The sequence below is a fragment of the Dreissena polymorpha genome, chromosome 10 (assembly GCF_020536995.1).
Source record: "Dreissena polymorpha isolate Duluth1 chromosome 10, UMN_Dpol_1.0, whole genome shotgun sequence".
NCBI lineage: Eukaryota > Metazoa > Mollusca > Bivalvia > Myida > Dreissenidae > Dreissena > Dreissena polymorpha.
The window spans coordinates 40,154,758-40,171,045 of NC_068364.1; the positions used below are offsets into that span (position 1 = coordinate 40,154,758).

The window sequence follows — 16,288 nt, forward strand, 5'->3', positions numbered from 1 at the left end:
CTTCGCCAACTTAAGTATGCACTAGTGGCTCAGTAAATAAAAACTATTAGTAAAATCATGTTTTGGTATTTCTTGCAGAACCCTACGTAAAATACATATCCGATGAGATGATGGACTATGATTGCAATAGCGGGTACTACAAGAAACCATTCGGCGAACCCAAATGTGGCGTTAGCGGCGAGTGGTCAATCAAGCCAGAATGCTAAAAGTACTGTGGAGAACCTCGCAGCTACCGTTTGGGGGGGGGGGGAAATCATGATTGATGGACAAGCGCCGTATACAATAAGCAGCTCATACAAGTTTAAATGTTATTGGGGGAATTATTTAGACGGGGGTGACCGTAACGAGTGTAAGACCGATGGGCAATGGACGGACAGAATAGGTTGTTGTACTTTAGGCACTCATTACTGTGGAGGTGGTAAGGCATGTTCGTACATGTGCTTATACCAGAAGCGAGAGAGCAGATACCGCCTATATCACCATAACATGTTCTTTATCTTTGTTGTACACGGCATGACACTGTAAACATGTTCATGATTTCTGATTGTTAATCGATTAGAACAAGTCATCATATTCGTGATTGTTTATGGGCAACATCTATGACATAGTTAACATGTTCGTGTGTTAAACATGAATTACAAGGACGAGACAATGTTAACATTCACGATCTTTTTTCGGACATCGGCTATTTTAAGGTTAACATGATCATGCTTTTCCTACATATCAGATATGAACCAGTTAATACTTATCGAACATTTATCATGATTATGCTTTTTCGTGGATGCAAACAATGTATGACACAGTTAACCTGGTAATGTTATTTTTTAATTGACTCAAATGAACAGCATGCACGAAAAACAAAAACAAATGACAATACATCAAGTGAAAAGAACTACGATTAATTTAACCTTACGCTTTATCCGACCGGACTGGAATCTCCCAACTATTTACATGGGATTTAGTTATAATTGCCCAAAGTAAATCCTGCAGGGAAATATACAAAACACTTCAATGTACCACGTAATATGCAAACACGTTTAAAGTCCTTAGCCAATGATTCTGATTGTTTCGATGATAAAGTAGTGAAACCTTATTTTTGGATTAAAGCCACACACCTTGAAATGAAATACATGTTAATCAATACCTATAGATGCAATTTGAAAGCGTGCAAAATTGTCATTAAATCTATAGCCTAGTTAGCATTTAATTTTTATTTTCAAACGGTACCGCTTTTAAAACCGAAAGTAGGATTTCTATACGTATACGTTCATTTCGACAAACGCGATTATTTTTAAGTTTTAAAGCTTAAAAAAGACGGATTTTTACCTTGTCACCACCAGATATATTCTAACTGGTATATATCAAATTAAATCTATAGCCTAATAAGCAAGTAACTTATTATTTTTCAAACGGTTACGCTTTTAAAACCGAAAGTATGATTTCTAGACGTAAACGTCCATTTCGACAAACGCGATTGTTTTAAAGCGCAAAAAAGACGGATTTCTAACTTGTAACCACCATATAAATTGTAATTGGAATAGATAAAATATGTTTCTTATTTATGCTTAAATTAACTATGCCAAATAAGTTGTGTGGTTTTAATTTTCAACGGATTTCGTTACAATTTGGAACATTAACCAAATAAATTATATTTTAATTTATCCTTTAAATTTGATAATGTATGTACTATCTAATGAACTATCATTAAAAGAGAAAAAATACAATAAATAAAAAGTTACAAAATTTAAAAATATTTACTTAAAACGAAAATCATTTAACGAATTATTTCTATCGAAAACTAACTAAAGAAGAATCCAGTCCTTGTTTTTCAGTATCATTAATTTCAAATTATTCCTCTGATGAAATATTGACCAAACACCTCTTCGAGAACACATTGAATAACAGTTGAATACCGATAGAGTGTTAATAAGTTCAAGTTCTTCTACGCTACAATGGTTTGAATTTCGTGTCTTAAAACTATGTAAAACTCGTCTTTAAAATTGTTTTAGATGTGACTATTTTGATAGCATGTGCCATGTGATACTTGTCTTATGCACATGTAGCACGTGTGGTACCAGCTTGTGTTAATCTACATCGCTGCGTTTAAGATCGACCAGTCTGCAATCCTCTTATTGCAAACATACGCTTTTAAAGTACACATCACAGCACATATGTTTTTTTCCCGATCATATTACCCTAAGAAATTATTTTTACACACATGCAAATCAATATCGTTCGCGTGCTTGTATTTGCTCGTTCAGCACGAGGAAACCTTACACGCCACGCCAGTAGTCCAGTAGTGTCAGAACATCATGGATGAAGGACTATTACGTTACGTTGTAGAAAATTAGCTTAAATTACGTTGCGCAATATTTCAAGTTCATTTCTTGTCGTTCACTCAGATTGACACGCCGGCTTCAAGTCGATATCTTGAGCAGTTTTTGAGAATTAGTTATTATAAAAGTGATGCGTTAGAAGTGCCTTGAGTGTAGATGCACTGGGTATTGTAAAGACAAAGATAAATAAGTTTAGATAGGTGATTCTTTTTGAATGATTATGTTGGAGAATTATTGTTGTCAGTTTGTTGTTCCCTAAATGCATATACAAATTGCAATTGCTTGCGATTATTTTGTAACATATTGTTGTTTTGAGTGATTTTATGAGAAGATTTTGAAAAATGTAGAGTTCTTTTTATCTCGGCACATGATCATCTCTGTGAATAAATGTTCTCGCATTCAATTTTAATTTATGAACGATTTAATGAATCATCAATTAAGGAGCAAATCTCACTAAAAAAAAAATGTCAAAAATTTTAAAAATATTTTCCTAAAGCGAAAATCATTAGAATAATTATCTCAATCGGATTCTTACTAAATAAGTATCTATTCTTGGTTGCTCAGTATGATATATGTCACTCGTTGATCTTATGACAGATTTAAACAGTATCTTTTTGAGAACAAATTATATAAGCTGAATGATTGAATGTTCATTCATTCCCGAAAATTGGTCTCTTCAAGTTCCCGCACGTTACAATGGTTTGAATGTCGTGACTTTACAACCGTATTGAACTCGTCTCTAGAAGTGTTTTTTGCTGGATGGGGCTTTTTGATGGCAAATCGAACGTTAGTTATGTGTAATGTGATACTCGTCTAAAACATGTGTTACACGTGCGGTACACACACACATACACACACATACACACAAACACACACAAACACACACACACAAACACACACACACACACACACACACACACACACACACGCACACACACACACACACACACACACACACACACACACACACACACACACACACACACACACACACACACACACACACACACACACACGCATACTTGTAAAACCTTCCAACCGGGGAAATGTGTTCTAAACCTACCAACCGGGGACCACCATTTCCACATATTCTAGAAAGCTGAAAGTGATAAAGAACAGACAAGTTTCGAACCTAAAATACGATTTTGACATAAAAATTATGATAAATAGGGTAATAAATCAAAGAAAATTTTACATGCACACCGGGGAATTATGTGCGTACCAAATGAGGAACTGCGATGTGTGCCAACTGGGGAACGGTGTATACCAACAGGGGTACTAAGTGCGTACCAACTGTGGAACTTCAATGTGTACCAACAGGGGAACTTAGTGCGTTCCAACTGTGGCACGTCAATGTGTTCCAACTGGGGAAGGGTGTATACCAGCAGGGGTGCTATGTGCGTACCAACCGTGTAACTTTAATGTGTGCCAACAGGGGAATTGTGTTAACCAAGAGAGGAACTTAAGCGCGCTATCACCGTGGAGCTTCAATAATGTCCAACGGGGACTTTGCGTTTACCAACAGGGGTAATTGTGTGTAATCTTGGTACCGTTGTTAATAGGACAATGGCGTGCACGTTCATGGATAATATTTAAGTTAGTACAAAAATTGAAAAGAATATGTATGAAACAATATTTAAATTAAATATGTTTATCATATGACCTTATATAAGTTATACAAAAATGCCTTATTTGATTGACTCAAATATTATTCACATCAAAATAAGCATAAGAGACAAAACGCAAATCAAACAATACATTAATGACTTCATTAGCTATAAGCCGACTACAAGCATGCAAGTGCTGCATTATACCATAACAATCATGGTGCAATTAATCAACAAATGAATACAATTCGTTCTTAAAACTAAAAAATAATGTTATTTTTTTCAGGCCACGCTATTTGTCAAACCGAATGAAGGAGAGGGGGAGGCGGCTTATTTGTTTAATTCATTTTTTCCATCAGAAAAAAGCATTCACGATTTTCACCTACTATGAAGTTTTTTATCCTAAAAGTAGAACTGCCCATATGCATATAGATTGAATAGTGTAAATTTTCTTTGTCCTTACTCTGAGATTATAAAATAACTCATGCATTTAATCCCCTGAAACAGGTAAACATCAGAAAATTCATTCACACGCATGGCAACTTCCACTTCACTTAAATTGTTTTAAATACATTTATTGCATTTTCAAAAATAATAAAATCTGTAACTTTAAACAATCATGAACGTTTCACAACGAATGTGGCGAGGCTTGAGAAACTAAATAGTTAAGTAAACTAGCAAAACGACTTGATAACAATGCATTTTGACGCGACAGTAACTTAGTCTACGGCGGTAGGTCAATCTGAATAATGATCAGTAGTTATTGTTATAATATATGTATTTTAATTCTACAACTGTGATACCATTACACATGTGCTGTATTAAAAAAATACAGTATGTATGCACTTGTTTGAGTAGAGAATGCCAAAAACGGGTTAACGTTAATAATGAACTTACATTTAATTCTACCTGTCGAAATAACAGATTATATTTTAAGGAAAATAGTCACTGGCAGTCGCTTTGTTTTCCCTTGCAAACCAAACACCTTTTTTAAGATTTGAATTCACGTATTTTGTTCAAACTACCTTTATGTTAACCAACTTATGTACCTAATTTTTGCATAAAATATAATAGAAAGAGTGTATTTTAAGCACTGAAAAATTATGCCGATGTGTCATCCATATGTTATTTGTTGAAAACAATATAAAAGTAATAATTAATGTTGTTATACACGTATAATCACCGCTGACTTTGACAGCATTATCATTATATAAAAACACTAATAATTAAATATGAACCAAAGCAAACACTTATCAAACACGTAGTTTAATATTATTTTGAATCACTTACATTATAGTATATATACTTACTGGGAGTGCACATGTGGATCAATTGTTAAACCCTTGTTGGTGCCAACTTAAAAATAATATGTACCAACAGGAAAATTATAACAGTGTGACTCAATTCTGAATATACAGCACCAAATCGAACAAGATCAATTTCGCATACATGTCAAAACACTCAATTACATTTCAGATGGCAGATAACATGGTTAACATAATGATTAATCACTTAAAACAACCGACATTATAGCATCATATCGCAAAGTGTATAAACATTATTAATTATTAGCTTTGTGCCTGCATTTACACATCACATATAAATATATGTTTCAAATATGTTGTGTTCTAGGTAATCTACAGCTTGTTCAAGTGTGTGTATATGAAGAGTATTCGAAAAAACAAGTAAATAGCTTGTGTTAGAATGCATAAAAGAGGTCAGTCGCAAACGCGATAAATTGTTTTAACAATATCTTAGTCTGGGAAATGGGTATGTTAATTGATCTTTAACCATAAATGAGAAAAAAAACATAACTAAATCTGGCATCTTAGTAATTTTCATCGTCGTTGAATTATAAACTTCAATAAAAACATGGGAAAAAATGCATAACTCCTCGCGAATTTTTGTAGATCAAGCAATTTTGATATGAAAATATATATAAACATACCAATTATATACACAAAGCAAATATGTGAATTGATAGCTAATGTGAATATCTACACGCAAAACAAATGCACAAAAATCTGTGTAGGAAATTATTGTAATATTTAACAACTATTTAATCAATTCTAGTGCGATATTTACGCAATAAGTTACATTTTGGTAAATGTTTACTTTAAAATAACTATTAAGTACTCAACTACAAGTCAGACACCTGTCATTCAAAACAAATTTTGTAAAATTGACAAAATATTCATTTGTATTCTTCATATTATAGCAGTGGTTTAGCAGTAGTTTTTTATGTTATTTAAAATGTAAATTTTATCCGACTGAATTTTTTGTGTGCCTTCTCTGAACGTTTAGCCTTCTAGATTGATTTGTTATCATGTTTGCTATATTCATTCATATTCAACAAATTTAGGGTAAAAAATAACTTGTATAGTGAGTAACTCGTAGAAACTCGTAATAGAAAGTACAAAGAAACACTCATTGGCCGAACTATATACCAATCCTAATTTGTTCGGCGATATGATTATGAACAAATATCGTTTTTGGCAAAACCGTATTAATAAAACATTCAAATACAATAAGCACACATATATCGTTTTCGAAAAGAGTATATAGAACAAGAAAACACAACAAAATGTGGCAACTTCATCCTTTAACGTATTCTTCTAAACGTGCATTATATGTGTAATATTTTTTTAAGTTAAAAGTCCCCGTCGCTTTTTTGTTTCAATCAAATTTCTGCAAAAGTCTTTGACATTTTTCCAACTTCTGTTGCGAAGGTCATTCTCACTTTCAATTCATGCAAGTATTTCTTTTTTCTCTGGTAATTTACCCACTATCAAAAAACGATCAAAGTGTCTGTGAACAGCTCCTTTTTCGTTTTCACTCCATTGATTTTTGGCTGCTTGTTATGTTCTCCTGGTATTTGAAGTACTCTTTTCTGTACATGGATAATAAAACACCATATGACGTCGCTAACTGCCATTTGTAAGATATTCATATTAAATATATATACTTCAGTACAATTTTTCATAGCAAAATTACGACAAAAGCGTCCAGGTACTTACGGCACCTGATAATGACATAGATGTCACACGACAAATTTGGAAACATTATTTTGCCTTATGAATCAAACAATTACTTTTTTAAAAATTGGCTGAATACACCGACGTAGCATGTCATTACATATACCAGGTTGTTCCAAACATGTTATCAAATTTCGAAAAATATATTCCATGAGGGTCGAATGATAAATGATGCCGAAAATGGAGACGCAAAACAAAATTGTGTAATGAAAATAGTTGAAGTCAACCAAACTCCCCATCTATGCAATTTCGCAGACAGAGACATTGCAATTGGCGAGGAACTCCGATATGATTATGGAGTACCAACACTTCCATGGAGAAAGGTACATTCTATTGTTAAGACGTCATCTGTGATGAATTTATCACTGATATTTATCACATTTTAAATTAGCTTTAAATGTCTTTTGAATTATTATTTTTTATAAATATAGCCAATCAGTTTTATGATTGCATTCATGTTCATTCATGAGTTATTCTTTTTAAATACAGATATTCAAATATCTTTTTGCCGTGAATTAAAATGTTTAATCATTGAACGTCGTCAAGCTCTACTTTAATGCGGTCTGTCTGATAATGTGTATTTGTTATTTGAATTGTCAGAAATGCACGGAGCAAAAAAATGGGTATGTTTCACAGTGATTTGTTATTACTACACATGCATTGATACAAATGCGTTGTACTTAATGGTTTCATAACTAACGAACTTTCTAACACTGACTAGATAGACATTTAAATAAACACTTCTGGTGCTTTAAACTAAAATAACGCGCATGCCAAATTTAATTATTATGGTGAAAAAACTAAAGATTATTCTTCTTCTAATGGCGTGATTTAAACGTTTGATGTGCAAAGTAAAGCTAATTTGTAGTTACCAGCAAGATTTGTCACTGTATTTAAAAAAGTAAATGAAGCTGCCTTGACCCTCCTTTTCATACTCCTTTTCTAATTGCCGTGCATGTTTTGCTCGTGTTATCAGATCCCCTTTGTATTCGAGAAGAAAGTCTCCTTTTTTAAAAGGCTCAGTGGCAAAGACTCCTTCGCCTGAAATAATTATATTTGTATACATTTTATATTAATAATCATTTTGGTCATATAATTGAAGGCTAGATATAGGCGCCAATAGTGTTTTATTCATAAATAATCAATACATCTTTATGCTACTTCCATACTTCTGCCCAGTATTAAGTAACCCAATAGTCCATGTTTGTTTTCTTCTTTTTAATGGAAAGAGCTACGATGTTCTTTTATAATTTCTAAACGACTTTAAACATAACCATATACAAAAATATTTGTACCTATGACATCATTGACGGTTTTTACTTCAAAACCTGGTGGATCAACGTAATTCTGACAGTACGTTCTTGCGAGATCAAGGGGACTTGGACCCTTTTGGCTACTAAATGTTAAAATGGAAATGTCGATGAGAAAAACAACAAGAGCTGTCAGAAAACAGCGCGCTCGACTATTCAAGTGCTTGACAGTATAAAGTAAGCCACCATGGGGAAATTGTTCATATTCAATAAGGTCAAGGTACTATAGTCATATTCTCACTGGAAGAGGACCATAATTGAAACATATGGATCCTATGTCAATGCCATGTTACTTGTGAATATGTTACTATGTCGTAATAAATAAGTTTAAACCAAACATATTGATCGCTTATGTTTTAAAGAAATGGTTAATTATAGACGATTCTGAGTTCAGGTTTCCACAAAACATATGTATTGAACATTTGTAAAGATATAAAACAAACTAATAAGATTGTATTTCAAGTTGGGGTCATGTTGGTCAAGAAGTATGCAAAATATGAAAGCAGCATGTCAAGGGACCATTAAAATATTTGAGGTGGTACGCAAACTTTAACAAAGAATTATTAATAATATGCATATTCTAAGTGAAAAAAGGGGCCATAATTCTTACAAAATGTTGTTTACAGTAGTCTGCTCTTGTTTATAGATTGGGGTCATGTTGGTAAAGAAGTATGCAAAATATGAATGCAATATGTCAAGGGACAAAGAAAATATTTAAGGTGGGACGCAAACTTTAACATAGAATAACCAATAGTATGCATATTCTAAGTGAAAAAAGGGGCCATAATTCTTACAAAATGCTTTTTACAGTTGTCTGCTCTTGTTTATAGATTGGGGTCATGTTGGTAAAGAAGTATGCAAAATATGAAACCTTATGTCAAGGGACAAAGAAAATATTTGAGGTGGTACGCAACTTTAATAAAGATGTATCAATAATATGCATATTCTAAGTGGAAAAGGGGCCATAATTCTTACAAAATGCTTGTTACAGTTGTCTGCTCTTGTTTATCGATTGGGGTTATGTTGGTAAAGAAGTATGCAAAATATAAAAGCAATATGTCAAGGGACATAGAAAGTAATTGCGGTGGTACGTAAACTTTAACAAATATTTATCAATAATATGCATATTTTAAGTGGGAAAAGGGGCCATAATTCTTACAAAATGCTTGTTACAATTGTCTGCTCTTGTTTATAGATTGGGGTCATGTTGGTAAAGAAGTATGCTAAATATAAAAGCAATATGTCAAGGGACATAGACAATATTTGAGGTGGTACGCAAACTTTAACATTCCAACGCTCACGCTCACGCTAACGCCGACGCCGGGGTGAGTAGGATAGCTCCACTATATATATATATAACGTAAAACACTGTAGAGCTCTAGGCAGTTTTTCGTTATATATATATAACGAAAAACTGCCTAGAGCTCTACATTGTTTTACGTTTATTTAAAAAATATATTCGTGAAATATGTACCGTAAAACAAGCTTTGTAATCAAATGATATTAATATAAATCGATCTTTAGAATTCGTCTTCCAGTATTACTTTAAAGTTTACATAAAAACGCTTTTTAATAGCAATTGAACGTTGCAAACATAATTAAAAAGCTTACCTTAGTTTAATGCGTTTGTTCGCTCGAAACTCCATTTTTCCAACTTACTTTCACTAAATGATATAAATACCGAGTGTATGATTTTTAAACAGCGCAACCGGGGAACTGTTATAAGCCTGGATACACACTCGATTGTAATTTTGTCAAGATTTGTGTATATTTTGTGCATGCCACAAACCCGCTAATCGGGGAAGGCGTTGGATTTCTAATTTAAATTGACAGTTTGGTATTTCATACACGTAGATTAGAGATTTTCGCCTAAAACCAACCGGGGAATTCCCCGGTTGGTAGGTGTTCCCCGGTTTGTTGGTGTGTATTCATACGATTTTCCCCGGTTGGTAGGTTTTACAAACTCACACACACACACACACACACACACACACACACACACACACACACACACACAACACACACACACACACACACACACACACACACACCACACACACACACACACACACACACACACACACACACACACACACACACACAACACACACACACACACACACACACACACACACACACACACACACACACACACACACACACACACACACACACACACACACACACACACACACACACACACACACACACACACACACACACACACACACACACACACACACACACACACACACACACACACACACTCACACTCACACACATACGCACGCACGCACGCACGCACGCACACGCACACGTGCACACGCGCAAACGCGCAAACCCGCACACCCGCACCCGCACACGCACGCACGCACGCACGCACGCACGCACGCACGCACGCACGCACACACACACACACACACACACACACACACACACACACACACACACACACACACACACACACACACACACACACACACAAATTAAAAGCATATATTACAGCAAATCTGTTTTCCCCGATCATATTGTGATAGGAAAATAGTTTTATGCAAGTTAAAATAAATTGTGTTCCCGCATGCTTTCATTTTCACGTGCAGCACGAGGACACTCATTCTCAAGTAGTGTCTCAAACAACAATGTGCGAAATTTCAAGTTGAAATATTTAGCCCTATTTTAGAAACATTAATTGTTATAGTGTTGGGTTAGAGATGCATTGAGTGTACATGTACTAAGTAATCAGCTGTTTAAATAAGCATATCTGATATTGATAATAGAAAAAAATACAATTTAATTTATACTTTCCAAAAATTGTCGACCTTTTTTACTGGGTATTTTTCAAAACTCTTCCAGGTTTTGTTTTCAAATTGTTTTTTTTTACTCAGATAATTACATTGTAGAAAGCTGATTAGTTTTGTATTATATGACTATATGTGTTTGAGAATTGTATTATCATTTTTTCGTATTTAATTTGTAAAGAGTGTTAAATATTTACTGATAAGCCTGATAATAAAACACCAGAGTTCCATAAAGTGACAGCCTTGATATCGTACTCAGTTTTGATTTTTTATATGTATATTGCTTGTGTCTATTTTGTGAAATATTATTGATCTGAGTGATTTTATTAGATTGTTTGTGTGAACTATGTAGAGATTATCTTCTTAGTAAATGAAACTGGGAATAGAGTGTTCCCCCAGAGCTGAGTAGAGCTGTGTAAATATTTTATTCCCTTTTATTTAATAGCTGATTACACTAACCTAGTCAAAAATTCTCCCCTAACAAAGGAAATGTATAAGGAGTGAAATATAAGCAATACTATGTGAACACATTGATGTCCATGGCTACAGCCTCTGTCAAGTGTTCATATGTTACGTATTTTATTACATGTTAACAGCAATTGTAACGGGGTGATTTCAATATCAGGAGTTATCGGGGAAAATACATAATTGAAGTTGGGCGCTTGGAACTTAATTACTAGAAATGACGGAATAACAACCATATCCTGATACCCATAAATACTTTGTTAACACAAGCGCCGTGTACTTGTACATGTATGTATAGCGTATGATGCTATTGTCATCTGTTATTGCTATAATTATCATTATTTATTTTTTATTGTGACTTGTATTATATCATGAATGTATGCGGAGCTGGGTAAATTAACTCTTACGCTAACAAAGAACCACTTTACATATGTATTAACGTTGGAATGTAACTGCATTTTTTAAACTTTCGTAAATGTCGTCCTTTGCTTTTTCCTCCGCGTATTAGGTATGAAAGTACAATCATATCAGTATAAAGAAGTGAAACTTCAGCTGCTGGAGCAGTATGGAATTCTCATTTAAAACAATTAGTTGGTCCTTTATTTAAGGCAAGTGACCGATTGCCCAAACAGTACAAAACAGCACAATACAGCACAATACAAACCAACATAAACACACAATATGAATAAAGCTGGGGTCACCGCCTTGGAACGGTCAATGCAAAGCATATCATATTGGCATTTACGCATAACTCTGCAACTAAACTCCTACGAAACACCAACCTTATTCACACCTCTTGGCCTATCTCACTACACCAACCTTATTCACACCTCTTTGTCTATCTCACTACGACCGATTGTATAAACACCAAACTTATTCACACCTCTTGGTCCTTATTCACACCTCTTGTTCTATCTCACCATGACCGATTGTCCTTTTATGAATCCTGTTTAGCTTTTTGCACCCTTAAATAAGGCTGACCCGCCAATACTCACAAAATATTGCAAATAAAATGATAATGTTGACTCGATAAAAATGGACCGCAGTGATACATAGCATTTATATTTTTCGCTCACTTAAAGCATGATGTACGAACCGTGAGCCCTCTTTTACGTATTAGATTTCAAAGACGTTTGCCACAAATATAGTGTATTATGTATCTGATCCCTACTATCAACCTGATACTTCAACACTTTCTTAAGATATATCAGCAGAAAAATAAGTATCCTGTCCCCCCACACACAACCTCTTCTATCCAATCAAATCATGATCCCACTCCACCACCATACACACGTACGCAAACAAACACACAATTAGGATAGTAAGACAACTATTAAATTGTTTAAACAAATTAATTTTTGATATTAAACGTTATACAGTAAAACAATAACTAAACTGTTTCAAAGAGAATATTGAGAGCCCCTGTCGTATTTCTATCACGCCTGCGCGGAATACCTCTAATGACATGACCTACTTATAGTAATAAAGAAAGCAAATGGTTCCGTTTCTAATATGTTTGTACTTAGCTTACTATATTTAACTGTCATTTGATGTACGTTTGTGATGTGTTTTGATGTCTTTGATAGTTATTTATGTTCGTCTACTTATTCACACTGCATGTGTACTGCTTCATTGTCGAGTTTTGTAAATGTTCAACGTTTTTGCAATCTTTTTGTTGGTTGTTTTATCTCTAATAATTAATTCTGCATATATAATATTTCAATGTCAATTAGATTATGTATGTATCAGATTTGTGCAAGTCTTGGATAGTTGTTATATGGCTATGGATGCTGCCGATATGAAACTGACTTCTAATGATTAACGACGGACAATGACTTACCTTTAGCACCGAAGGTATACCAAACACGAAAAATACACGAACAATCAGAGAATGTTTACTGCTTTCTAAAACATCATTATTAGATATTTAGCTGTGCAAACATTACTCAAAATTATTAGGGACTTAGAACTTTTAATAATTGTATGGATTGTATTCTTTTCGGTCTGTACATTCACCATTTGACGAACCAAAGATGGGACTCCTTACTTAATGCAGCCTTAGGCACAGAAGAACTAAAATCCATGAAACAACAATCTTAGTCACTTCTTTTAGCGTTCTTGAAAACATAACAACTCTTGTTTATTGCTTTGTACAACATCATTATTAGATATTAAGCTTTGCAAACATTTATCAAAATTATAAGGGACTTTTAATCATGTATGGATTCTATTATTTACGGTTTGTAAATTCACCATCTGACGAACCAACGATGGGACTACTTACTTAATGCAGCCTTAGGCGCAGAATATCTTAAAGCCATGAAACAACAACAATAGTAACTTCTTTAGGCGTTCTTGAAAAGATAACAACTCTAGAAAAAAGTGGGAATTTCGGTAAATAAATAAATACATGATCAATTAAATTCAGCGTCAAGACATGTTGGAAACATTTTTTTTTAATTCTTGTTATTTTGAAATATTATTGTTTACCTTTTATTTTGCATTTTTTGCATTTTGTAAATTACCATATAATTTTTATAATTTGGAAACAATTTATTGAAATAAAATGTTTTTTTGCAACAAAAGGTAAACTGTTTCGTTCATTCTTAGATAGCTGTTGACTGTAAATGTTCAGTTTTGTAGACTTGGCTTGTGTTTGTTCTTTATGATTTGTCCTCGCACAGTGCTGTAAACATTATATATATATTATGTTTTAAGGAAAAATAAATGTTGTTTGTGTCTTAAGACTGGTTCTGTTTTGACTATATTTATATTTATACTCGAATACATGAACACACCATTACGTGGTGCCATCCTTCCAGAAATAACAATAACATTACTCGAAACCGTCAAGAATGCCTGTACGATGTGCACAGTGGTTGGTTCATAAGCTTCTTACCTCGGCGACCAGGGTTCAATACTCGCTACCGCTGTATTTTACTTCGGTTGATGGTAACCATAGCGGACGGACGTGGTTATTTCCCGATCGTCCGGCTTAACCACGAAGCAAAACACAGCACCGAATCCCGATCCATTTCAGTAATACAATTTAATAGATGTCAATTTGTAGATATAATTCAAATTCTTCCACACTTTCGTGAGTTTAAAAAGTAATTTGGTAGGAGTGCTAGGACGCACTCTGGGTCCTGACATAAAGTAATTTGGTAGGAGTGCTAGGACGCACTCTGGGTCCTGACATAAAGTAATTTGGTAGGAGTGCTAGGACGCACTCTGGGTCCTGACATAAAATAATTTGGTAGGAGTGCTAGGACGCACTCTGGGTCCTGACATAAAGTAATTTGGTAGGAGTGCTAGGACGCACTCTGGGTCCTGACATAAAGTAATTTGGTAGGAGTGCTAGGACGCACTCTGGGTCCTGACATAAAGTAATTTGGTAGGAGTGCTAGGACGCACTCTGGGTCCTGACATAAAGTAATTTGGTAGGAGTGCTAGGACGCACTTTGGGTCCTAACATAATGCAACTTCAGACGCATTAAAAACATTGAAATACACACATAAGGGTGAACGGTTCACTATCGTTATACATCAAGACCACCCGTTACATAATATACTTGTCTAAATCATATTAAAATCTCTATGCTAAAACATTAGCTATCGAAGTACATATTTAGCTAGTTACGTTGTATGTGATTATGCGTTTTTTTTTAAGTATTTGTATGCTGTTGATTATGCATATTTGTGAAGTTTTGTGTGTTTTGTCAAGTCGAAAGCTTTGGTGGTTGGCAAACGGTTTCTTTACCAGAACTCCACATCGACAAAAAAGTTCGCTGTAAGCATTACATTATGTTTAGTATGCATACTTTTTTAACGCTTTCCTTATGTTAAACGGAGTAATTTTCAAATGATGTGTGTACAGAGACATACAAGGTTAACTCTGCAAAACCTGTACAGTCAGTACAGACGTTTACCTCATGCTATTTACTTTTTCTCTCGTGAGATTCAACAATTACAGCAGCAATATTATCGGTAACATGAATATTTTAGAAAACGATGTTATAGATGCGTTTTTTCTACATGCTATGGAAATTTCTGAACTGGTTTTATTAAATATTGTATTAAATGTGAGAAAGATCAGGATCCTATATTTCCCATACCTAACCTGAAAGAATCATTATGAAATAAACCAGTATATTAATATATGTACACAAATTAAAACTTTTCAATATTCCGACTTAGTTTGGATGTTTACAACGTAAAAACGGGTTTCCTGAAGTTGAATGGCTCACTAATAGATTTCTAAATATAATGAATTTTATATTGATATCCGAAATGATAGATAACAAACGCCTTAAATATTTTTTGTAAATATTTTAAGCCTCTGTTGATAGTTTTCAGAATGTTCTTTTCCTCATAGTCTATGAGGGAATTTATTATTGTTTTTTCTCTAGATCATCATCATCATCATCATCATCATCATCATCATCATCATCATCATCATCATCATCATCATCATCATCATCATCAGCATCATCATCATCATCACCACCACGACCACGACCAACACCACCACCACGACCACCACCACCACCACCACCACCACCATCACCATCATCATCATCCTCATCATCATCATCATCATCATCATCATCATCAGCAGCAGCAGCAGCAGCAGCAGCATCAGCATCATCATCAGCATAATCATAATCATCATCATCATCATCATCATCATCATCATCATCATCATCATCATCATCATCATCATCATCATCATCATCA

The 16,288-nt window shown here is 34.2% G+C and overlaps 1 protein-coding gene and 1 long non-coding RNA gene across 2 annotated transcripts in view; both read right to left on the reverse strand.

Moving 5' to 3' along the window:
- Positions 1 to 16,288, reverse strand: part of LOC127848579 (uncharacterized) — a 120,089-nt gene that overhangs the window by 95,263 nt on the left and 8,538 nt on the right. The gene's annotated exons all lie outside the window — the stretch shown is intronic.
- LOC127848580 (uncharacterized) lies at positions 3,493 to 10,281 on the reverse strand. Its single transcript, XR_008034589.1, has 4 exons — positions 9,900 to 10,281; positions 8,274 to 8,374; positions 7,851 to 8,019; positions 3,493 to 6,833 (listed from the first exon to the last, which is right to left on the reverse strand). It is a non-coding gene; the product is annotated as an uncharacterized LOC127848580 (long non-coding RNA).